This window comes from Cylas formicarius, unplaced genomic scaffold (genome assembly GCF_029955315.1).
Source record: "Cylas formicarius isolate icCylForm1 unplaced genomic scaffold, icCylForm1.1 PGA_scaffold_12__32_contigs__length_19106922, whole genome shotgun sequence".
Lineage (NCBI taxonomy): Eukaryota > Metazoa > Arthropoda > Insecta > Coleoptera > Brentidae > Cylas > Cylas formicarius.
The window spans coordinates 6,751,066-6,775,916 of record NW_026844225.1 but is presented as its reverse complement, the minus strand read 5'-3'; the positions used below and the strand labels follow the sequence as shown (position 1 = coordinate 6,775,916).

At 30.4% G+C, this 24,851-nt stretch overlaps 1 protein-coding gene across 1 annotated transcript in view; it reads left to right on the top strand.

Annotated features, from left to right (window-relative positions):
* The first annotated feature begins 1,544 nt into the window (after positions 1-1,544).
* LOC132695604 (semaphorin-1A-like) overlaps positions 1,545-24,851 on the top strand; it is a 117,507-nt gene continuing 94,200 nt past the window's right edge. The window contains exon 1 of the mRNA XM_060659955.1: positions 1,545-1,824. The gene's annotated coding sequence lies outside the window, so the exon portion shown is untranslated. The remainder of the gene's footprint in view (positions 1,825-24,851) is intronic.

The following is a 24,851-nucleotide window of genomic DNA, read 5'->3' as shown; positions in this document are numbered from 1 at the left end:
GAAATTAAGAAACAATTATTATTTTTAAATAATCCATACTTATTTGGTGTTGATAATAAAAATTATAAATTCAAAATAAGAACAAACAATAATTAGTACATACAAGTTTTTTTAACATGGTCTACAATACCCCATTATCAGAGGTTTCCTATATGTTACCATACATTTCTCCATTTTCCTTTGTATTTCCTCAAAGTATTTCGTATGGAAATATCTCTCATGACGTAAAAAAAAACAACTCAAAACTGGAGGGAGGTAGGTATAGAGAAATGTCAATGTTGCTGCTTTTAATGTTTATTAACAGATTTTTGCATTTTTGCGATATTTTCTACTATGACTATATGAAAATTTGCATAAAATATAAATAAATTTTCCTTCCTTCTGTTTTAAAATTTTTTAAATATAATTTGATTACAATTTTAAGGTTTTAGGTTTAGGAATTATTATTATATTTAATTACTTGTTGGACTTACACATAAAGTCACTAAATAACTTTTTCGTTTAAATTCGGGGAATGGATTTGTAGACAGTTAAAAATATACGACTTTTTTATATAGCGGATAAATTTTTTTCTCAGATATATCGTGGTTTTTAATATGGTGTTATTTTTTATAACAACTTTTTAGAAATGTTATAAATGCATTTTCAATTATGTATTTTGTTTTTTGCTAGTAATCATTTTATATACAAAAGTGTGGAAAAAATGGCAATTATACCATTATTATTAAGTCATTTTAATTAGTTTTTTTTTCAACAAGTAGATATTGACAAAAATTAAGTACATTCCCAAAATATTCCTGTATTAATTTTCTCCACAACTTTTAATATTAATATTGGACTCGAATTACCTTGTATTCTCTGGTAGGTGAGCCAAAGCTTAAAAAAAAACTGAGCTCTGTCAAGAACTCTACCTCCTAATTTTCTGTGCCACCGCCCTCTATTATTACACGCATTTTAGCAATTTATGAATATATTTTATTCATATTTCAAAATAATTTAAAAATAAGCTACTCCGCACCTAAGTAGTATATTAAGTAATGTATAATTTAATTAAAAAAAACTACTAAATAATTTTGATAATAACTTCCTATCTGTTCGATAAATTGCTTAAATTAACATATTGTATTCGACGTGTAAGCTTGGTTGCATACACGAGCTTTTATATTTCAAATCCTTCCGCTGCTTTCGCAACATCAGGGTTATTAAAAACTTATCTGCTTTTTATTACCAATGGATTTGTTTGCAGTTAGATTTGTAATTTAAAAGTTTTTTATTTTTATTTTTAAGAGTGTAATTAGAGACAAACTGCCAAAATTAACGCGTAACGGCTTAGACAAAGCCCGACTCATACGGTCCAATCCACTTTTAAGACTGTTATTCAGAGTCGTAATTCACAGGTAAGACCAGCAAAGTACAAACGCATCCATCGTCCTTATGAAGTCGAATCTCTCCCCTAAAAGCTGAACTACTTGAAGCGATGTTTGAAAGTACCGAAACCACACGAATGTACCCGACCGTGGCAAAGAACAAGCCTCGCAGCACTCTAGACAGCGCGAGCAGAGTTTTGTTGTGTGTTGCGTGTAGCGGGACAAATAAACTTTGACGCGTGTTCACAGCTTACGTTTTTTTAAAGCAAAATATGAATTAAAAACTCGTCGTATCGTCTACTTGTTTTTTTTAGAAGGTTTATTAAGTGTTTCGTACGCCCTACCCACGTTTTCTCGGTTGTACAGGGGAATGAAAGCCCAGCAAAAGCAAAACAAATCAACTCTAGCTTTGGAAAATGATTTCTTTTCAAAGGTTGTGGTACTTGATGCCTTTTAGGTAAGTTTTTTTGTTCTGCTTTTAATATATTCGTGAGAAATGTTTTTTTTTAATGTGGGACTGATTGTTACGGTTGGTTAGTCAGTTAAATGTCAATTTGCCATTATGTCTAATTCAATTTTAAAATTGGACACTATCCCACACAGAAATTATACAATTGTGATGATTTAAACCATCGTAAATGTGCCTAATTTAAGGCGTGAAAGTTTCCGATTTAAATATCGGGGCACATAACTCTACCAATAAAATTTCTCGATATTTTTTTAAAACCCAATAATTACATGTGCGTCAAATAATGCATGGCTGTTGCATTATTTATAACAAAATGCCTGACTTGTTAAATTAATAGTTATGTCTTTGATATGCAAATTAAGCGTTAAGTTTTGTATTTGATTGTGTTTATACCATGGGGTATTGTTCTTATTGGTTCTTGATTTATTTGAGCTATTTTATTTGTTCGGCCGCCTACGTAAACATAAAATATAGTTAATGACAATATGGTGCGTCGATTAATGTGGCTAAAACAATACCTACGCTATAGATAGAATTTATGACTATTTATCTACGCGATAGCGATTTTGCCGATTTTAAGACTACTGAAACTATTATTGCTGCTGATAGCAAATTATGCAACGCTTTAGTTGTTAAACTGTGTCAATTTTAGACCGTATTAAATTTGACGACAATTGCGGATTTCTTTTTATTAATTTTTCATTTCATTCGGTGTTTTTTCCACCCTGTAAAACTGCGTCCGCTGTTTAGTTAATAATTACATCCACCACTTCACGAGTAAATTGTAGGAAATGACGCGCGTAAAACAGTTTACTATGTGAATCTTCCCGATACATTTATGCCTACGTATCTCTTAAGGCATAAATAAAGTCAACAAGTTTTAGTTTCTCTTCATTTAGTATCTCTGTATAAATAGATTTACTCGTTAGACTTGTTTGCGTAAGGTATACGCTTATTAAAGGCGCTTGAGAACATCCATAGGATCGTTTCATTCATTTTAAAATTTAAAAACACGTAAATAGGAGCTGATAAAAATGAGCTATTTTAGGAGCTCTGATGGGTCACGGCCATTGGTTAATTAATTTCATTGATAAATGAACGGCGGTGGAGTTCAGAGAGCATCGCAATTTCGGTTTTAAATGCACCTTCTCGATGTGGTAGACTGACAATATGTCCGCTTATTAAACTGAGAAAACGTTAATATTATATTTAGAATATACACTGAAAAACTATTTGTTTACACAATTGTATCATTAAAAAAATTATTAAAAGTTCTTTATTAGCAAAGCCGCTACAAACGTTGCATTATTATTTATATTTACTAAATATGTACACTAAAACAAGTAAAAAGTAATAACAGTAGTGAATACATTATATTAATTTAATCTCTTAACAAAATATCTCACTGCTAATGACATAAAATCGTAAAAAATAGTAAAACAATTAAACCTACGTGTAAGAAAATAAAATATCCCGTAATAGAATTTCATTTTTTCCGTTTTAACGAAATTTTTTATTTTACTTTAAATCTTTTATAGAATAAAAAAAATCTTAGCCCAATAAATAAGGCAAGGCAAGGCAAAATTGGTGCATGGATATCAATCAAAGGTATGGTTTTCATACTGTCGTAAAACAAATGTGATGATACGGACGTTTCAAAAATTTCATCAAACTTGAGATAAATATGGTCTCTAAATCATATACATAATTTATAAAATAATTTCTAATATGTGGCCTCTTAAAGGATTTATTTGTTTTTCTCAGTTTCGGCTTACGAAGTTTGCTAGAACTTAGGGCTGCTGAAGTTTGTTGACGTTTAGCCATTTACTAGTAGTAAAAAACAAACGTAAAATATTACTTATTATAAAAGGAACAAATATTGTTTCATTTACCTGGCATAAGTACAGGATATTCTGGGACTGAAGGACATTCTGATGGAATGAGGAATTTTCTTTTATTAATTTTAGATGTCAATACAAAATGTAAATAAATAATCTTTAGATAAAGGTAGCATTTATATGACTTGCATTTTCTCGAAAATCTTCTGGTACCACGTGGGATAAAAATGTAGAAAAAGTTTGGTCAAACAAACTTTTACATGCTCATACTTTGTCCAATAATTCCTCTCTATTACTGGGTCTTAGTCACTCGCCAGCATTAAGGAAATATGAATACATAGTTTTAAGATTATGAAAACTGAAGCCTTATCTTATAAAAACACAAATATTGTTTCTAAGTGTATCTTTTTCGGCCCTTAGGAAACGCAAAATAGTTTGTTTCTATATCTGTCAACTGACTTTAAATAATATATCAAAATTTTTCAAAGAAACTTCCACAGGCTACTGTAATACTTTTTAGAAAACTTCTGGATTCCTCCTGCGTCGGTTTTTGCTGAGTCGAAATCGCTGACGTTTCGCCAATCATCCTGTTGGCTTCTTCAGAGCTGACAGTTCCAGTCAAGCTCTGAAGAAGCCAACAGGATGATTGGCGAAACGTCAGTGATTTCGACTCAGCAAAAACCGACGCAGGAGGAATCCAGAAGTTTTCTAAAAAATATATATATAAAAAAAAAGGCAATAATAACACAAATAAATCCAAAATTGGATGTAAACGTATAATAAAGTCTCACAAATGCGTACGTTTTTATTTTGACGGGATTTTCAAACTACCGTTCTTTCGATTCTGTATTGTTTTCCGTGGTTTTAGAAAAAGGGGACATCTTATCGTGTTCCGTTGGAAATAACTTGAAATTACTTTCTAGGCATGGCTAAAATTCGTTCAACAGGAAATGAGATTAACTTTTTTTCGCCCTCTTGTTTTTAATATTGCACGCTCTGATAAATTGATCGGCAATCTGACCTTTTAAGTAGTGACCTGCGAATGTTGCAATTATTGTTGTGGTTCGACTTGGTAAGTTAGTAAGTGAAATTTTTACAAAAGTGTGTCTCATACTCAATCCACTGTGCAAGAAAATTAGTGCCTTTGAAAAATAATGACACAGTATCATTATTTTGAAATGGTGAAAGAAAAAATGTATTTGACCACGATCCATCCATCCATCTATATAATTTTCATATTTGTTAGCTTTAACTAATTTATTTGTCCACTTTACACAATATTTAATGTGGTTCTATGCTTATGAATCACAAATAGTTGAATATTTATCATTGCAAAAAATCTTCTCAAGGAGAGTGATATGCCGGAAGTCTTGCAGATAGTGAATGAAAATGTATAACGTCAAGTCCCCGGATATAAACAGATGACAGCATCGAATTATTGCCAATAGAAATCCATCTCTTCAATGCTTTATCAAATTGTTATTGTCATTTGACGATAATGATGGATAATTGTTAAATATTGCGAATGCCGTTTGGTCATTTTATATTATAGTGTCTATAATTTCTTACCACCCGTAGCTGCAACAGGACAATTGACAAGTTACTTATTGAATTTATAACAGAACGTAACACCGAAATGAGGGAACAATAGTATTTTTGCAACTTATAAACTGGCTTATTGGTCATCTCAGTATGTACCTAATGGAAATTAAGAGTGAACTAATCGCAGAAGCAAATTTTGCAAATATTGAGACTTTAAAAACACACCAGTACTCAGAAACTGCCAAGAGGTCCTAGGATAGTTGGCAAGGAAAGCAATCAAAGTCGAGAACAGAGCCAATCTGAAGCTTCTAAAAGAATACTGAATACTTAGGAGTGTGCACCTTGTTCCTTGTACATTTAAATCTCAAATCAAAACGACAGGTTATCCACTAGAACAAATAGGGTAAATAGAATGCACCTTTGTATCTTTTTCAGAATATTTCCGACTCGATTTCCGCCTAGACGCCTTATCAGTGTAAATTGTCAATAGTCGCAATGAGTTGGATCGGATAAGAAAGGTACTGTGTACAAAACACTGAAAAAAAAATTGGTGTAAAAATATTTAATCCTTTTTTTTGTTTGATCCGAATAAATATGTTTTTTGAAATTTCACAAAACTTGATAATATATAATCTGAATGATTCAATATAATAATATATTAATATCAACTAACAAAATAGTTTAATGAATTTGGTTGATTTGAATGATTTGTTCATTTGGTTAGTTTTTAGGTATAAACTTTTTAAATTTAATTTTTTATTAAAAATTTGAACTAATAAAATCTTTTAAAATAGTAATTAATTGGGGTAATTTTTTCAATTTATTTACTTTTAAATTTTTAAATTTAACTTTAGTATTGAGCAGTATTTTTGATGATTTGTTTATGGGTCTCTATTTTATGCATTCATAAAAACGGTGAAATAATATTCGTGTTGTTGTTTGGATTTTAATTTTTATTTAATTTAATTTGTTTATTTAATTACTATCTAATTACTTATCGATTAGAAACCTTGAGTGTGAGAAGTGCATAACTAGAATTATTATTTAACATGCGTTTATGTCTGGGGCAAAGAAAAATGGGTTCGTTTTGCATATTAGGTCTGCAGATAATAACTAGTAACCGTGTTCTTGACCTCTATAATTGCAATAAGTAACCAGTACATTCTTGGCCGAATAGAAACAGAAGGGATCATCGAAAGGATTATACTATAATGTACATTTTTTAGCGGAATATACGAAAAAATTTTGAGTAAAACCGGTACTGGACACTCGAGCGCATAATTAAATAACTGTAAAAGTTTTTCACGGCATCCTGACAAGTTAAGCGTAGAGCGTCGTGAAATCAATTTATGCGATGAAAGTATTGTATTTAAATTAAAAGATAAGCAAAAACGTCGAACTGCTACGTAGGATAGGATGCGGCGTTTTACGTTGCTGATGACATAGAAAGGAGATACCCGCACGGGCGAAATAAAACAAGTAAACAAAATATTACGCAAGCAATGTTGGAAATTTGCATTTGATATTTACTGCAAATGTCTATACTGCATTTTCGTAAATAAAAAACTATTTTTAATGGTGTACGAAGTCAAAAATTGCAGAGAAAGCAATTGCTTTGCCATAACATGGATTTACTTAGACCTGATTTCTATGTTTTTTTGCAGTGCATTAAAATGAAGTTTCATCGATAAATTTTGTTTGAGAAATGTCTGAAAATTGATTTTATTGGGATATTTTAACACTAACTTTACTACTACTTAAAAACCACTTAATTACATTTATCACACTGATCTTTAACTTGGAAAAGTTGGGGACTCCAATTCAATTTTTATTACTTATATTTTTATTTTGCCGAAGGTGAATACTGTACATCCTTCCATATTGGAATCCTTTAATGTAAACAAAGTAAATTTAAAATGTATGCAATAAAAATCCGATTTTTTTTGTCAATTATACGATGGTTATCCCATTTCCCAGTAATAGAAAAAGCTATATATATATATATATATATATATATATATATATATATATATATATATATATATATATATATATATATATATATATATATATATATATATATATATATATATATATAGTCTTAATTTTATTAAGGGATAATTTAAGAGGCTCCAAAGTGTCCTTTTTAAAAAGATTCACCAAAAACAACTACTTTGGGGTTCATGGCAATATAATTGTTTAATCGATATATTGAGAACGCATAAAATTAATTAATATAATTTGTATAATTGATGTTGCATGTAATAAATAAATAATGCACTTTGGATTTGTTTTCTTCCTTCCACTCCACCTCTGAAAGTTAGAACTTTCTATAACCATAAGGATATATTTATTTTTTAATGACATGCAGAATTATAATCAACTATAATAGCAAAGTTGATTTTGCACGGATTTTTTTATCGAGGTTAAATGTCGCACTAAAAAAGAATGAAACCACTGCGGCTTTTTGTTTGAAGTATCGACCTTCTAGTCCCCAGGGACCCTTGAGAAAAATATTCTCTGCTGCGTGGATATGAAACATAAACAATATGCCATGTTTGTGTGCTTTTACGTACAACCACCTATCCCGCCCTCATAACTACTGAAATAGGGGTCGGTTTAACGAGATCGCTGCAAAATTCATAGTTTCAAGCTTTTATAGATTGATAGAGAACTTTTAATTATGGCACGAACCATAGTCTCAAGTAGTCTTAAGAAGATTGCTTTCGAAAAATCGTCGGTGAGAGGGACAAGTTCGTAGCAAATAGGGCGAATCACCTTTTTATTTTATTTCGCGGATTCTTGTCCTAGAGGGACGCTTTGTTTTTCTATCGTGCTCCTGCGGACCACTATGGAACTTTCGCAAAATCGATGTAATTTGATTGTGAATACACCCTGTATAAGTCCTTCACATCTCGTCGAACTTCAAAGTTACGGCACACTTCGGTAAATATTAAAATTTGTACTGGCAATTGCAATTTAAATTTATATTTTTTCAAATATCTTGCGATCCCTGTATTGTAGACGCAACTTTAAACTCTCTCTCGACACAGTTTAAGATACTGTTCATATCAAATTATCACATCTTTAAAAGTTTTTCATGTATCGCCAATAATTCACCCACAAAAGTGGAAATTTCTAGGATCTATTAGAATTTTTTGCCCAAAAACGACGTACCCTGTATATAATTCCAACAATGTTCGAAATAGAGGATATCGCCCTGGAACTCCTTAGTTTCCTGGTTTCCGAATTTTTCCAATGGAGTAAATGGTTTTCAAAAAACTACTTGTATTCTGAAACCATGCAATACTTGGTAATATAATGACGTTTGAACGGATTAGCTATTGTTTGTACAAATTTTGATTTAGGGTTAACAATTAACTCTCTAAAAGAACAATTTTCAGGGTCTTTTAGATTTTTGTCCATAACTAAAACATCTTGTATATAGTCGAAGAAGTGCGTGAAACAAAAGTTATAGCGCCGGATCTCCCATGTATTACGGATGTAAAATTTTTCCAATCGGATGAATGACTTTACAGGAAAAAGCTGTTTTTCTGGGTGCCAAAATAACCACAAAAAATTAAAAAATTAAAAAAATTACTTCGCGTTGTTTTATTGCTCCCAATTTAAAGAGTCTAAATGCGGGTCCAGACTTCAACTTTTCTCCCAAGTCTGAAGTCGGTAGCTGCAAATTTGGAGTACTTATTAAGTTTTTTAATATTGCACGGAATATTGCGAACACCCTGTACAATACTTAAAAACCGTAAATAAAAAAATTTAAGCTGTCTATATGGGCTATATCGTCATGTAAAAGAAACTGACATCTAAAACACAGATTTGAGATTATTGCCAATTTTCAATAATAGGGGGACCCATTTTGCAGTTTTTTTGAATTTGCGGCGCACCCTGTATATTTTTGAAAACTTGTCAAGAATAAAAGTCTTCTGGTTCAAGAATTTTTTCGGTCTTGTAAACGGTTTTTGAAAAATGGTCTTTTTTGTAGATCCTTCCACACGCGATTTTTATTTTTTTTTTAAATTCTACCCGACCACTCAGCCCCCCCCCCATTTTCAATAGGTTCCGTCACGGTGCAAAGCTGCATTTATGTGCCAAATATGAAGTCGATTGCTTCAAATTTTGGACACTTATCCTGTTTCATAGCAAGGTCAAAAAACAGTTGAAAATCGCGAAAAAAAGATGGCTACCGGCGTCGGATCAGGGCTTATAAGCTTATGTGCCTATGTAGCTTCAATTGTTCAAAGACGAGAACGGAGAACGGACAGACAAAAAAAATTTTTTTTCGACGGTGATCATTTCTTTACTAACGGCGTTTCCGTAGGACCTACCGTTACCGAGATATAAAATTTTTATACGAGCGCAGATACTTTTGAAAATTCGATTTCATCGTACTTTGAAAGTAACAAGAACAGAGTATTTCCAATCGTTAAAGAGAATAATTTTTGAAAAACTGTATTAATTTGTAATTGTGGAATGGTTGACAGATTTCTTACATCTTCCAATTAAAAGGTTTGATTTATCAATATAAATAGGTATGTGTTTTTAAAGGTAAACATAAAAGGATGCCGGTAAGTGTCAGAATATTATTTTCTACAAAACTACAACTATAGCGATAGCTCAATCGAAAGAGTTGCCTAAAGTCTAGTATTAATTTCTATGCCATTATATGAAAATGTTAATGACTGGTTTGTTCCACATTAATCTTGCCAAACGAATATTTCAATGGCGTTCCTTTTTTTAAGCACACAAAAAACAAAATATGTGGCTCACATGGGTTAAGCTCTATTTAAGCATAAGTAAGCTTTGTTTTTACTCAACACTGTCGGCTTAAAATAAAAATGAAAAATTCCCAATGTCTTAAGCTTCTTTTAATAAAATGGGATGCTTTTTTGTAAACAAAAATGTAGGTAATTTAAATTCATCGAATTGAGTCTACACCGATTGATTTTAAAAATATAAAATTACTCTATTTAAATGAGCATTATTTTATATTACTAGTTTTCATTTAGCTAAATATATACTTCAAATATTCATACAGTTGCTTTAAATCAATCATACTGTAAATTCCATCGAACAAGTTAAAAACGTGCAAAAAATTTAAATAGCTTTCCGATTTATATTTTTACTAAAAACTTATATTTATGTATATTACGTATTATGTATATTATGTGTATTACATAAAAATATTATATATTATATTATATTATGTATATTACATAAAAATAATTTTCATTATTAATAGAAAATATACGTAATCTACAATTAAGAATTTGTTTTTTTCCGCGAGTAGACCTTTTTAGCAGATCTAATTTTTAGTCATTTTTTCTAACTGGCTGATATACGAGTTTGTAGTTGCTTTGGTATTATTACTGATACCATCACTACCTTTACCCGTAGCTAATTAACTATTCACCCTTCGTTAGTCACATGCCGTGATACGAACCTCTTGGGGTAAGTGGTTCGTAAAATATTTTGAAAAAAATCCGTATATTTATGCAACCGCTTAAACATTTTGTTTTTATTTGCAAAGCAAATCCTGACATGCAAGGATAATTTTGCAGATGAGTTGAATCGCATGCGATGTTATTACGTGTAAGTATATGATTCGTAATTATTTGTGTAAATTTCTAAAGCGATTTAATTATATATTCAATTTTAATTATTTCATAGAGAACGGCCGTTATGAATTAACAGCCCAATTATGTGAATTATTGTTTAAATCACGTAATGACCTGTTGAATTATTCGTCATTATTTTACTTTCATCTGCATTTTAAATAATTCGGTTTATAATAAATTTGTTCGTGCGATTGGAACTGTTTTTCGTTATCGCCGTGTCGAACTTTATTAATTAGTTCGAGTAGAACGCTGGCCAATAGTTTAATTATCAATTTTCGATATGTGACAGATGATTTATAAAAAACACCTTCTCGTGTAATTATTTTTTGACAGTCGAAATCGTATCGCATTCATTAAAACGAGTAGAAAGTTTGTACTAGCCGAAAAAAAATACTAGGTCGTAAATTATTATTCAGACGAGTGGGTTCAACAAATTGTAACACTTTAGCGTTTATTAGGCAGACACGAATATCGAATTTTACTCTGTCTATTTCCTATTTACGTCAAATTTTTCCATTTAATTTTTTTAAATACTAATCATAATAATGATATTTCTTTATTAGCGTGGGATGGTACATACAAAAACAGTTGTTTACAAAGTTTTACAAAATGCATGAACAAACAATACCAACAATCACATATTCCCTCAACATAGTTATAAAGTTATTGAAATTATTACAAATTTTACAAATTTGCCAGTTCATTATCTTCGGAGAGACCCTTATACAGAATAGAATTTGTCATTTGGTTAGAGCAATACTTATCTACTAAAATAAAATCATTGCGGTTTCTCGTATAGTAACTATGTACACTGTTAAAATATTTTACTTTATCACAGATGTCATCAGGTAATAGTTTATTTCTTAACTTATACATAAAAATAAATGCATCGTAAATAGTTCCTTGTTTAACCGTCATGACATTAACAACATTTGACGTTAGGCTTACAGGAGTGTATCTGTTACACTTTAAGATCAATCTTAATGCTCTATTTTGAATTACTTGAAACTCATTTCTGTTATAGTTCGGTAAGTTATACAGGGAATGTGGAGCAAAATTTGAGATGCTGTTATATAAAAGGTATTTCGTGTACATGGAAAGACTATGGCCTATTCTACATATAAATCCTACTTTTTGTGAAAATTTTCTCGTTACATAATCAGCATGCGGTCGTAGCGTTAGTTCTGAGTCTAACAAGACTCCAAGGTACTTAATTTTATTTTCGTGTGCTAGCATGTCATTATTTATTTCAATTTTTATGTTTTCTTTATTAACAGTATTCAATTTTTGTTTTTTCCCCAAAAAAAAAACAAAATTTAGACTTTGACGTGTTAATATTAAGTTTGTGTTTACGTAACCATTCATATATTCGGTTCAAATCACTGTTAATACTACGTTTCATCTGATCTATGTCACTACCAACTATATATAACATTGTATCATCTGCGAATAATTCGATTTTGCTATCATTAATTACCTTAACTATGTCATTAATATACATTAGGAATAATAGAGTCCCCAGTAGTACAGTTCCTTGCGGCACCCCATACATTGTTTCGACAGTATCTGTTGTACAAATAAGATCTGAAGCAATTAAAAAAAATTCTACACCTTACAACAATTATTTTTTATTCGATATACAATAAGAAGTGGAAAACGAATTAAAAGAACTTGTAAAATACCAGGATAGTCTCCATATTTGAATTCCAAATATCAGAGCAAGTTCCAAATCGTAAAATAACGTGTCAAAACGAGATATGTAATAAAATATGACTTCATTGCAAAGTACATTATGAAGTTGAGGTATGACACCAGTTTTGTAAGCCAACAATTAACAATTATTCAAGCATGGAAGGTGTCACCAAAGGAAACAACTTATTTTTTTGTAAATATAACCAGCAAATCACCAAGGAGTGACCTAGATATAAATAGGATTAACGCAATTTAAGAGGATTATTTAACATAACCTACAAAATAACATTTAAATTTCTCACGCACTGGCAACTTGCAACTTGCACTGACTCCTCAATTTTCTTATCGTTATTTTATAGTCTTTTAAGTGTGTAATTTATTTTTTATACAGCGTGAACCAAAATTATCGCACCTCATTTTGGACCAGTGTTGAAAACATAGGGCCAGGTTTTTGCACCAGTGTCACAATTTTTATATATCGGGATTATTTCAATACAGGGTGCTTTAAATTACGGGAAACTCTATGTAATATAGAACACCAAAATTGTGTCTTGCTTACCTTAGTCCAAAGTCGTAATGTAAAAAAAATAATTTTAGATTTTCTTTATTTAACTTCAAAACTTTTTAAGGAATTTCAGTGGTGAATTAATTTTAGTAATTAACGTTACTAAAATATACTTTGTATTATCCTGGATAATAATAATTAAAGAATTAAAAAAAAATAGCATTGTTATTAAACTTGAACTAAGCCATGTTTTATTTAACTGTAAGGTAATGATAGTTGCGGTGCAAAGACTTTATTTAATTTAGATGGTAACAATGACAAAAATGCTATGGAAATGTAATAAAATAAATCTCAAAATAAATATTTTGCTTCAAACTATATAAAGAAGTAGGGTTTTTATTTATAATGTTGAAGTTATAGGAAAATTATTAAAATTTCCATTTACCCCACTTTGATCACCGATATCTGGAGAACTGAACACATCAGTAATAAACCGTAATAAATATCTTAATAAGCGAAGTGATTAAAGACAGTTGGGTTTACATGTTCCCTGCTAAAAGTTCATTAAATTTGCAAATATAATATGTTACATGACAGTCGTGGTAAGAAGCCAACAGATTGACAGTTAATGCAGCCTGTTTCAATAATTATTGTACAAATGCCCATTTTTTTGTTGCCCAACATAGGTAATTATTAACCATATTTTGGCCGTTTCTGTTGGCGTCTTTTCACGACACTGTAAATTATTTTTACTTCTTTTGACCATACTTTCCATTGAATACTGTACACAGTAAATGGTTTATGTCAGGGTAATTTGACTCCTTATCGCGTAATGAGAAAAAAAAATTTTTTAAAGAATTTTTAAGATTTTTCTTCAGGATTTATATTATATATGGATTATACGTATTTTTTTACTCAACTTGGTGAAGGAGATTGAATTAACTAAGTTTGAGAAAAGAGATCCTCAGTGACATTAAAAAATTTTTGTTGTTTCATTTAGAAACTTGTATCTCCTGCAATTTTGTCATATTATTTACCGTTTCTAAATAAAACAAATAAAGTAAAATCTAAAACAATGCACAGTGAAACAACAGAAAACATTGCGGCTGTTGAAGCATTTATTAATAAATTATTTTTAAACTGTAATTGTTTAGAAAATAATTGATGAATGTTGGTACACAATACAGCTCGCAACTAAATTATTTTTCTAAAATAAATACTTATTTTTTTCGACATACGTGGCTTTAAATTTTGTTGTTTGTAAACTAAACGTAAAAGTTTTATAAAAAAAAATCCAGAAGGAAGTTTCTAACAAAGTAGTCTGTCGAAATGTATTTTTTTTCCACGTCATTGCTTAAGTTTTTCGAGGGTAGTCTATGTCATTAAAAAAAATGCATTAAGTGCGAAATATTTTATTGCTTTTATTTTCGCTTCATTTCATTTTCACATTTGTTGTGAAAAATATATACACTCCCTCAAAACATTATTCTGCAATACGTTCAAAAATGAACATGCAGATAGTTTTTTTTATCAAAATAAATGTGAAATACCTTTGTTTTGGAAATATCGAAAATTATTATGAAAAAAATGTTTCATTCACTATTGTTTATTGACATAAAACATTTTTCGATATTAAGGATGTTAAATCTATTATTTATTAATATAAGTACATAATTTTATTACTCATAACTAAAAACGAAAAGCTAAAAAAAACGGCTAAAACTTGTTTATAAACTGCTCTACTGACGCAATTTTGCATTCTTTTTGCTAACACGCACAATCGGGTTCAATCACTCAATATACTCAAGATTTTATTATGTAATATTTATCTCTTTAGCACATCCTTCGAGTTTTTTAGGCGTTTTTAATGTAATAAAGAGCTTGCAAAACATTTATCGACATAGCTAGCTCTGAAGACTACTTCATTCATTGTTGATAAGACGTTCATAAGTATCAACGTCGGCCTCTACTGGCCTCTACTTATCTCTATTAATTTACTTAACTTATTAATAGGATTGATTAGTCGATTCTATTATATATGGATCTAATCTTTTAATTGTTTTAGTAATTTCTATATTATTAATTCTATTTCAAGGAGGGAGAGACACTTATCGAGGCCACCATTCTTTAAAAGTATCCTTTGGTTTGCTCTGAGGAATGATTTTATTTATTACATGTCGGGTTTGAAAGCGTCTTATTATTATTATCAGCACAAGCGATACAGTACTTGAATCAAAGAACTTAAACTTACTAATAACAATTCAGATAACCACCGGTACATATTAGCAGGATAATTGCTACTGTTTGTTTTTCTTCGTTGATATGGATTTGCGCTTAGACGAAACATATATTTTTTATCTGGCATTCCGATTTTATTCGATACTCATTTGCATGTCTGTTGGGCGTTTGTGTGCAGGAAAAGCGCACTGATTAATTGTTATGCCATTCGATTTCATTGAACGTGACTACTTAGCTCATATACTGGAAGTCTGATCGTTACTTGTCGATCGCAACGTCGATTCAATTAGAAAAAGAAGTAAAACCGACTTCTGTGTGTATATTTGTTTCCTGGTGTACCTAATCGTCCAGTGCTGTCGAAAATTACGTTAAGTTTCAGATATTTCAGTTTTAAGAATTTAAGAAAGTTCTTGTAGGTGTTGTGCACCTTACGTGGGTTTGACAAACGAGGTAGTTTGATGTAGTCCGGTTTAAAAAAATGTCAAACTTTTCCTAAGTTTTATCGTTGATTTTTGTGTATTGAATTAACACTTTCTAAAACGTCGAGAATGTCCAATTTTTATTCATTCAAACTGAACGCCCTGTAGTTGTTTATTTAGTGATTTATATTTATATTATATATTTATATTTATATTTTTATATTTATACTTAGCATATAAAAAACACACAAGTGATGTGATGTTTTAAAAAGCAAAAGCTATTGTACACTTCTATCAAATATTTAAAGAATTCCTGTGAATATTAAGCTAAAAAAATTACTTTTATTAACAGAATTACCATCCATTTTTTATATTCCAATTAATTTGCTTTGAATTGCAAATACTTAACATGCAAAACTAGCTACAACTAATAGCTGCTCTACTTGTTGATATTATGTAAATTGTTTTATGTCCGTGTAATCAGATATGTTGCTGTTGTAAATTTCAATCAAATATTTAAAGCATTCCTGTGAATATTAAGTTAAAAAAATGTTTCTTATTAACAGAATTAACATCCATTGTTTATATTCCAACTAATTTTCTTTGAATTGCAAATACTTAACATGCAAAACTAGCTACAACTAATAGCTGCTCTACTTGTTGATATTATGTAAATGGTGTTATGTCCGTGTAATCAGATATGTTGCTGTTGTAAACTTCAATCAAATATTTAAAGCATTCCTTTGAATATTAAGTTAAAAAAATGTTTGTTATTAACAGAATTAACATCCATTTTTTATATTCCAACTAATTTTCTTTGAATTGCAAATACTTAACATGCAAAACTACAACTAACAGCTGGTCTACTTGTTATGTGTGTTATGTCCGTGTAATCAGATATGTTGCTGTTGTAAACTTCATTCAAATATTTAAAGCATTCCTTTGAATATTAAGTGAAAAAAATGTTTCTTATTAACACAATTAACATCCATTTTTTATATTCCAACTAATTTGCTTTGAATTGCAAATACTTAACATGCAAAACTACAACGAATAGCTGCTCTACTTGTTGATATTATGTAAATGGTTTTATGTCCGTGTAATCAGATATGTTGCTGTTGTAAATTTCAATCAAATATTTAAAGCATTCCTGTGAATATTAAGTTAAAAAAATGTTTCTTATTGCTAGAATTAACATATTTTTTTAATCTGATTTGCAAATACTTAACATATAGCTATTCTAGTTTTATAGCAAAACCTGTTGTAAACCTCCATCGTGTCTATTTCCGCGAAAACGGTTCAAAAAATGCCAGCTCTTTTGTGGTCCTACACGGCAGGTACTAATTGTATTTTCCACCTCCAGTGACACGTTTTGCTTTTATTTGCCACCTAGAGGTGGCTGGAGTGAGTTTATTGCCGCTTTGTATTTCAGAGCGCTAAGTAGATTTTTTGACGCAAAGTCACGTGAACGTTCGACATTCATAACTCATTTTAAACACCTACAAAAGTTCTACCACGTCTGGGGCCGTTTTACGACAAACGGTCATTACTAGAAAATTATTATTTTTTGTTGGACGGTTTGAAAGGAGTCGGATTAGTAAAATATACGGTCCGTTTTAAAGTGTTATTTAATGGGTACATTAACGAAGCCAGGTTCGAACTGGATAATTATTTAAAATAACCGGCAAAACAAAGCATAAAAAAATCGAATTCGTAACTAAGTAGAGTATTTTGAAATGGATGTTGATGAAAATTGCCGTGACCATTCATCAAAACGTTGAACGGTAATGTATAACACAAACGCGTTACTTAATTTTCCATTATTTCGTTACTTATCTAACAAGAACCGTCGATTTTAAACTACATTAGGCGTATTTCGCTTAATAACTGTATGCGTGAGACTGTCAGGGATAAAAAACAATTGTTAAAAACATAATGATAAGATTTTGTACTGCAATATAATAGAGGCCATTAACTTTAAAAAAAATCTTTTACTTCTCATTGTCCTTACGATTTTATAATGTCGGATTGCAAATGTTGCCCAGATAGTGACCGCTTCAAAGTGGGGCTGTGTCCACGTTAAAATGAAATCCTATTTGTGAAATTTGTAAAAAAAAATTCAACTGGAAGTGAAAAATATTTGTTGGGTCATCTGGAAAAAATATAAAAAATACATTTAAAACTTTGTTTAAGTTAGGAGTATTGTCGGTGTCATTAAATATAATATTTTTAACTTTTTCTCCAAAATGTTGCTTCTTCATTTTTGTTTTTCAACTTTAGTTAAGTAATAATAATAATAATAATGTCTTTATTGTCGAACAAGGCCAAGAAGCGTACCTATAATATATAAAAAAATGGAAAAAACTAAAAATGATATAAGCAAGTAATTTAGAAAAACTTATGTAAATAAATAAATAAATAAAAAGCTCCATTTTTTTTCGGCATTCTTTAAAGTAATCTGAGTCTATAAAGGCTTCTAAATTCTGAACATTATCCAGACTTACCCTAACAAGATCTACATTTTCGCTTAATTCGGGGTCAATATTTTCTCGTAAATCTTTTTCAGAAGCATTAAGCATTTTCTGGGTCTAAATTTACTATTGTTTTAAATTATTTTAAGCAATGGATGTAGACTCTGAATTTGAAGGGAATTAGTCACGTTGTTTAAAACAAGAAGTTTCGGCTCGGATTTTTGAAGTAGTTGATTTACATCAGGTATCATTTGTTTCTTTTTAAATTGTAATGAAGAAGCATTGCCCTTGTCTTCACCTTTAAACTTTTCTTGGCTTAGTATGTTTTAGCTTCTTATTCATATTAAAAATGAAAAATTAACCCATCTACTTTAGTGTGCAAATGGCGTAACTCCATTTCAGATTAAAAATGCAATATAAAAAAAATCGTAACCGACTGACTTGAAAACAGAATGAATTATGAGTAATTACAATTACAATTAGCCTTAAATATAACAATAAATTGGTTTACTTGTTTTCCTTTTTTTTAAATCGCAATGTTTAAAATACAGCCTAATTATTGACCAATTACAAAAACAATTTACAAGTTTAACAAAAAGCAAACAAAACAAAAAAATATACAGCAAACGTAGCGCAGAAGTATAAAACCATTTAACATCTAAGTATAAGTATAACCATCAATTCCATTTAAGTTTTGAATAATGTCCTAATTCTATAGAACAATGAAATTTATTGTGCTCGTGGTACTAAAAATACCCATAGGTATACTGTATAGGTATAGTTTTGGAATTTGCTGCTACTTCAAATATGTCAAGAGGTTAGATTTGAACAATGTTTCTGGATTTTAGCATGTAGAAAAAAGGAAATTGCGCAAAATGATAATGGTTGTTCTGGTATTTAGAATTAATGATTATTTTATATATCAAATGAGACGAGGTAATTGTCACATTCCGGTATTAAGCTGAACTGCATAAGTTTCAAAATAATTTTAAAATATATTTCCTAGAAATAAGAAAGTTTTTCCTCATCGTAAGATATATGTTTTATATATGCCCTAAATTTAAATAATTTGAACATCCGAATCACACAATAACTATTATGAACCGAAGCAAAATATAAGAACTCAAGAATCTCATTAGGCGGTCTTTAAATAACCAGTAAAAGATTTCTCTATTTCGGATGAAATTGTTAATTGTGGGCGAGTATAAAAATTAATTCTCCGTTTTAGCTTTTAAGAAAAATCGTACTTCTTTCGAAAGTAAACCTTTTTTAAAACGTACTCCGTCGGTCGTGTTTTAGGGAAGAAAACTTTTTTTTGGATTATTCTAATTGTGAAAAGAGTATTGCTAATTATTTAAAATGTTATTGAGATTGCATTTTTCTCCATAGTAACAAAAAGGTGTCGTTTAGGTTTTTATGGGTTTTATAGGTTATCCCAATTAGATTTTTCTTTTTTCGGTGGAATAAAATACGAGTTTATTTATTTAGTTATACATTTTATTTAACTTATTGAATACCATATCAAACAAAAGTTTAAATATTTACTTTTTTGAATAGAAAGCAGTAGACGGTGGTCACAAAGACGAAAAGGTACCCTTCCGGAATTTCCTCGTCAATCCACATCTGATATAAAAAATAACGGATAAACCAAGCCAATGAATACAAAATTGCGAATATGCCGAAATTCTTTATAATCAAACGAGCTAAATTTTCCAATATCCCAGGAGTTTCCTATTCAGACGATGTGTAGTGGGGAACATGATCTCTGCTATCGTCACTTTCATCGCTATAGTCCCCCTAGGGTCATCCATTATTCCTGTAACCACAGTTAACTCAGTAAGCTTACTAATAGAAATAAAACGCTCAAGCAATAACAAGCACCATATCTTTCTTGCAGCAACATAACCTTTCGGTTTTATGTGAAGGCGTGAAGTACTAACACCTTGAAAAAAGCAACGCGAGATTTATAATCGACATGGACGCTACACCGTTTTGACTACAGACAAAATGTTCAACGATAACAGCAATGGTATAATATTTACCTTGAACGGATTAATTAAAAGTATCGATAAAGAACAGAACTCAACCCAACCGTTTCTGTTACTGACGCCGAAATGGCGTCAAAACTTTGACGGATAAAAAGAATATCTTCTTTGCCAATGTGGCGCCATCTGTACAACGGAAGGTAAACTTGACCGTTGCCCCGTTAGATGTCGCGCCGCGGATGCGGTCAGCGCACCTTGTCACAGCTGTTACTAAAAACTTACCATAAATGGTTTTTACTATAATTTTAAAGTTAACAATTTTTATTCCTAAACTAATGCCGTACGTTAGCTCACTATAGTGAATGAAAAAAATACAAAGGACAGTGGCTGAAATAATAATAATAATAATAATGAAGTCATTACGTTCGAACATAAATTTTACAAATGAATACCGAGAAGTAAGTAAACAAATGTTCAAAAAATGGCGAAGTTCAGATGAGAAACTGACTGACTTCTGCTCCACTTAACCAAGTAGGACGTTAATTAATTTATAAACTTAACCTAGGCCAAGAAGTGTACCTATAATATTAAAAAAAAAAAAAGAAAAAAAACTAAAAGTGATTTAAGCAAGTAATTTAGAAAAACTTATACAAATAAATAAATAAAAAGCTGTATGTATTGCAGAAAACTCACTAGAAACTATACAAGTATCCGTTGCCAAATATAATTCTTATATTTTCGTTTAAAATTGGAGACAGACAATGCCTGGAATGCGTCTGGGATATCTTTCATACCCATTTAGTTCGTTACAAAAATAAAAATCAAATCCAAATAGAAAAAAGCGGAGAAAATATTTTTCATCGCCTTCAGGAAAATCGAAATGAAGCGTGCCGCCAATAAAGTTTGTTTAATTTTATAATACCTATACTTAGGCGGCACTCTTTTAAGTTACCAACTGGGTTTTTGTCAAAATTGGTTAATTTCACCCCCATCTGCAAGCAACGTAAATATGGTTATTTATTCATATATTGGAATTTTTTTAGATTTATTTGTTTATCATTTAAATATGATTTACCTAATGGAAAGCAAATTTAATTTACGAATAACGCTTAGAATATCCACCGTTTTACAAAAACAATATGTGCTATTTTATTTTTCGAAATTCTATTTACCATTTTAGGTAGTTTCAAGGCAATAAACTATAAATTTGTAGATATATAAAGGGATTGAAATTGTTATGAAAGGGGTGGCGTTTTTTTAACGATGGAGCCCCAAACGAGACAGATTTTGCAGGGAAAGGGCAAAATGAATAGCGTTTCGTGAGAGGGCTCATAATTAATTGAAAGACTTTTTAATGGTTTTGGACTTTTGTTACGATTCAACTCAGGGTTAGACCGCGTTGAGTATTTTTTTTTTTTTGCTTGTGGAGAGAATGCGCTAGCTTTTTTGTTATTGCGAAGCCTTCCTTTGATAAAAATTAATATAGAAGGACCGATCTGGGTCAAAATAGGGGTTGAAATGTGAGTGTACGTACGAATTTATGAGATAGAAAAACTCAATGTCTAAACAGTACTGAACTGAATCATTTTGAAAATTGTAAATTTAATTTTTATTAATAAAAAAGTCTGATTCGGCTAGATATATTATGAGGGCACTTTTTTGATTCAAATTCTAACTAATACAACTTTTAATGTTTTTTTTGCATTGCATTGCAATTAAGTTACACGCTTAAGTTTGGTCACTAATACTATGTGTGACAGAAGTCAAAATGCAACGAGCAATCATAATATTTAACGAAATGATTTGGAAAATCCAAGTATATCACTACATTTGATGCAAAAAAGTGCTCCGAATCAAACATCGTCGTAAATAAAAAAATAATGGGTTTTTCTTGATGTTAAAACGCTCCAAATTATTCGCAAATTAAATAATTATTAACTTTTTTTATCGCTAATAATGTACACCTTCCAATTGTGTACTGCGTTTGTCAGAGGTGATTAATTATCCATGACTAAAAAGATTTAGCAACACCAAATTCCGATAATAAAATGACTGAACTGACCTTAGTCCAATGCTTCGTTAAACGAAACAAAAAAAAAATACGCTGACGATTTCGAAACTAGTTGGGCCAGCTTCCGAAATGATTCCAAGAAAATCCCATTAGTAACCGTAGTCAATTAAACGCTTTTTTGAACCGCTTTTTTTTTGTACACTTAAATCGTCAAAGAGGAGACCTAATGGATTACATTTTTGGTTAATCGCTCTCCATGGGTTTCAGATGATTTATCCTTTATTTTATTATGACGCATATCATCACATTTTTCAGAAGCGTTACCTCATTAGGGATAATATTAAGGTCGTATCATAAAATTTTGCTACAGTTTTACGTTTTTTTAAATTTTTTATTCTATCATGTACTATTTAAACTGATCGATATACTTGCGATAGATCGGATTCCATGCATTGGATGGGTGTTCCAAGTTGGATCTGATGACGTTATTATGAATTAAAGTGACTGATTTGTGGTTGTTGTTACAGCCTTTAATTATAAAAAACCGAGATTCCTCAAGTTTTCTCAAGATTTTCTACATGTGCTTCAAATATTGACTTTTTTAAGTTTTATGTTTAATTTTAAGTACATTTTAATAGGTTCTTTTTTTGTAATCTGTATTATTTGGCGTTTGCCGAGGTTTAAAAAAAAGTTTGTGATTTTCATAGTGGACAGCAAACCTGTGGAGGTTCCAAAACATCCCACTGAGAATAATAATAATAATAATAATAATTATGCCTTTATTTTGTTTGAACTAAGGTGGCTTTTACCTGATGAAAATCCATTTAACACAATTAAATTAGTTATTTCTTGGTTTATGACAGCTGTTTCAGCAACACCGTGCCTTTGTCAAATCCAAAATATGACAATATTCGGACATCTATATATTAATAATACAGAGAGTATTAGATTGTTAATTATCATTGTAAGGTTATAAATTAATTTCTAATATGAGGGATCAATTTAAATCCAGTTGGTCATTAAGTAAGAGATTAAATTATCTGATTTTGTTAATCAATATGGCTTCCAATAAATTCAGTTTTTTGCTTTTTGATCCGTTATGTAAAATATCAAAATCATCGTCAAAATTGTGCATTTCTGAATTTAAGTCAATGGCGTAGTTAGAATCCGAACTTCTATTCCTATACGCTCTACTTTGTAGACTCCGGATTTTTGAGTTCTTCGTGATTCTTGTTCTTTAAATATTTCCCTATGGTGTTGTCTGTTTTAAATGCAATCTTTAGTCCAAATTTAGATAGAAGGTTTGAAACTTTCCCGCTACGTTCTCCTATATATTTTATTGTTTTATAAATTTTGGATTTAGTGCTTATGTGGTGGTTAGTTAGATTGTTAAAAGCTATTTGTTGCATAATATTTTATTCTTTTTCAAAATTTTCTGTGCAGAGGGGTATATTAAGTAGTGTGTGGATATATACGGTTATGTATGGAGTTGATATGATTCAAAAAGGACTGTAGTTTTCATTCCGTTCCAGTGAAACCAGCAAAAACATCATCTACGTATTTTTAGCACTAAAGAAAACTTTTATTTCACGTTTGATATTTTGTAAATTGCCCACGAAATTTTCTGTAAGTAGTGGACCAAGTGGATTTCCCATAATCAATCCTTCTTTAGCAATATACAATTGACCATTAAATTCAAAATTTTGGTCTAAACAAACCATTAAACCTTCTAACAAGTCTTGTTTATAATAGGGTTGTCTCTGAGTGAGAGTATTATCTATTATCTTTATTACGTTAATGGGTGGAATCCTAGGAAATTAATATTAGAGGCTAAAAGAAACTAGAATTTCTTTAGGAGGAAAAGAAACTGTACGTCTAATTGGCATTTCCTGTAGGAATATAAATTTGGAGAATTAATTTCCCAACCTCCAAAACATAGAATCCATAATTTATAAAACAATAAAATGCGTAGGTGAGCCTACCAAGAGAGTTTCGGAACATCTATCTAAATTTGGTCTCTTGCTTGCAAAATTGAAAACACTGCAATTTTTTTTTAAAACAATAAAACCCATGTCCCAAAATTTGTATCGGATAAACAGGTAGAACATTTAAAAAACTTTACCATTCATCTAAATTCATTTTTTGCCTTGTCAAAAGCCTTACCAAAACCAGTTTACACGGCACACGTCTCAAACCAATCTATGTCATTTTTTACCATGAGAAATAATTTCTAATAAATAGTGGCTTCAGAGATCTTGGTAAAATGACTTAGGAACGAGATAGCTCCTTGTGTGACATCGCCAGACTTCAGACTTTTCGACGTTTTGCTAAATGTTTATTAAAAATAATGTTGTGCAGTGCCAAAGTTAGACAATACTTTAAAAACTGCGAGGATATGCCATCAAGCACAACTAATGTAGTAAGAGAATAGGATCTAACGATTTAATTAGATTTCCATATTTATTAAATTTTTGAACTTTAATTAATAATTAAATGTTTTCTAGTACAATCCTTTTGTAATTATCTTTATTTATGTTATACTAAGCCTAAATTTTAATAAACAGTGCAAAAACGAAGACATAATTAGAAAAATTGCAGTGGCGGGTTTATTTTTATTTCGTGACGTACTTGTGGGGTTTGCTTTTCCAGCACACGGACCCATGAAAGGCACCAAATGA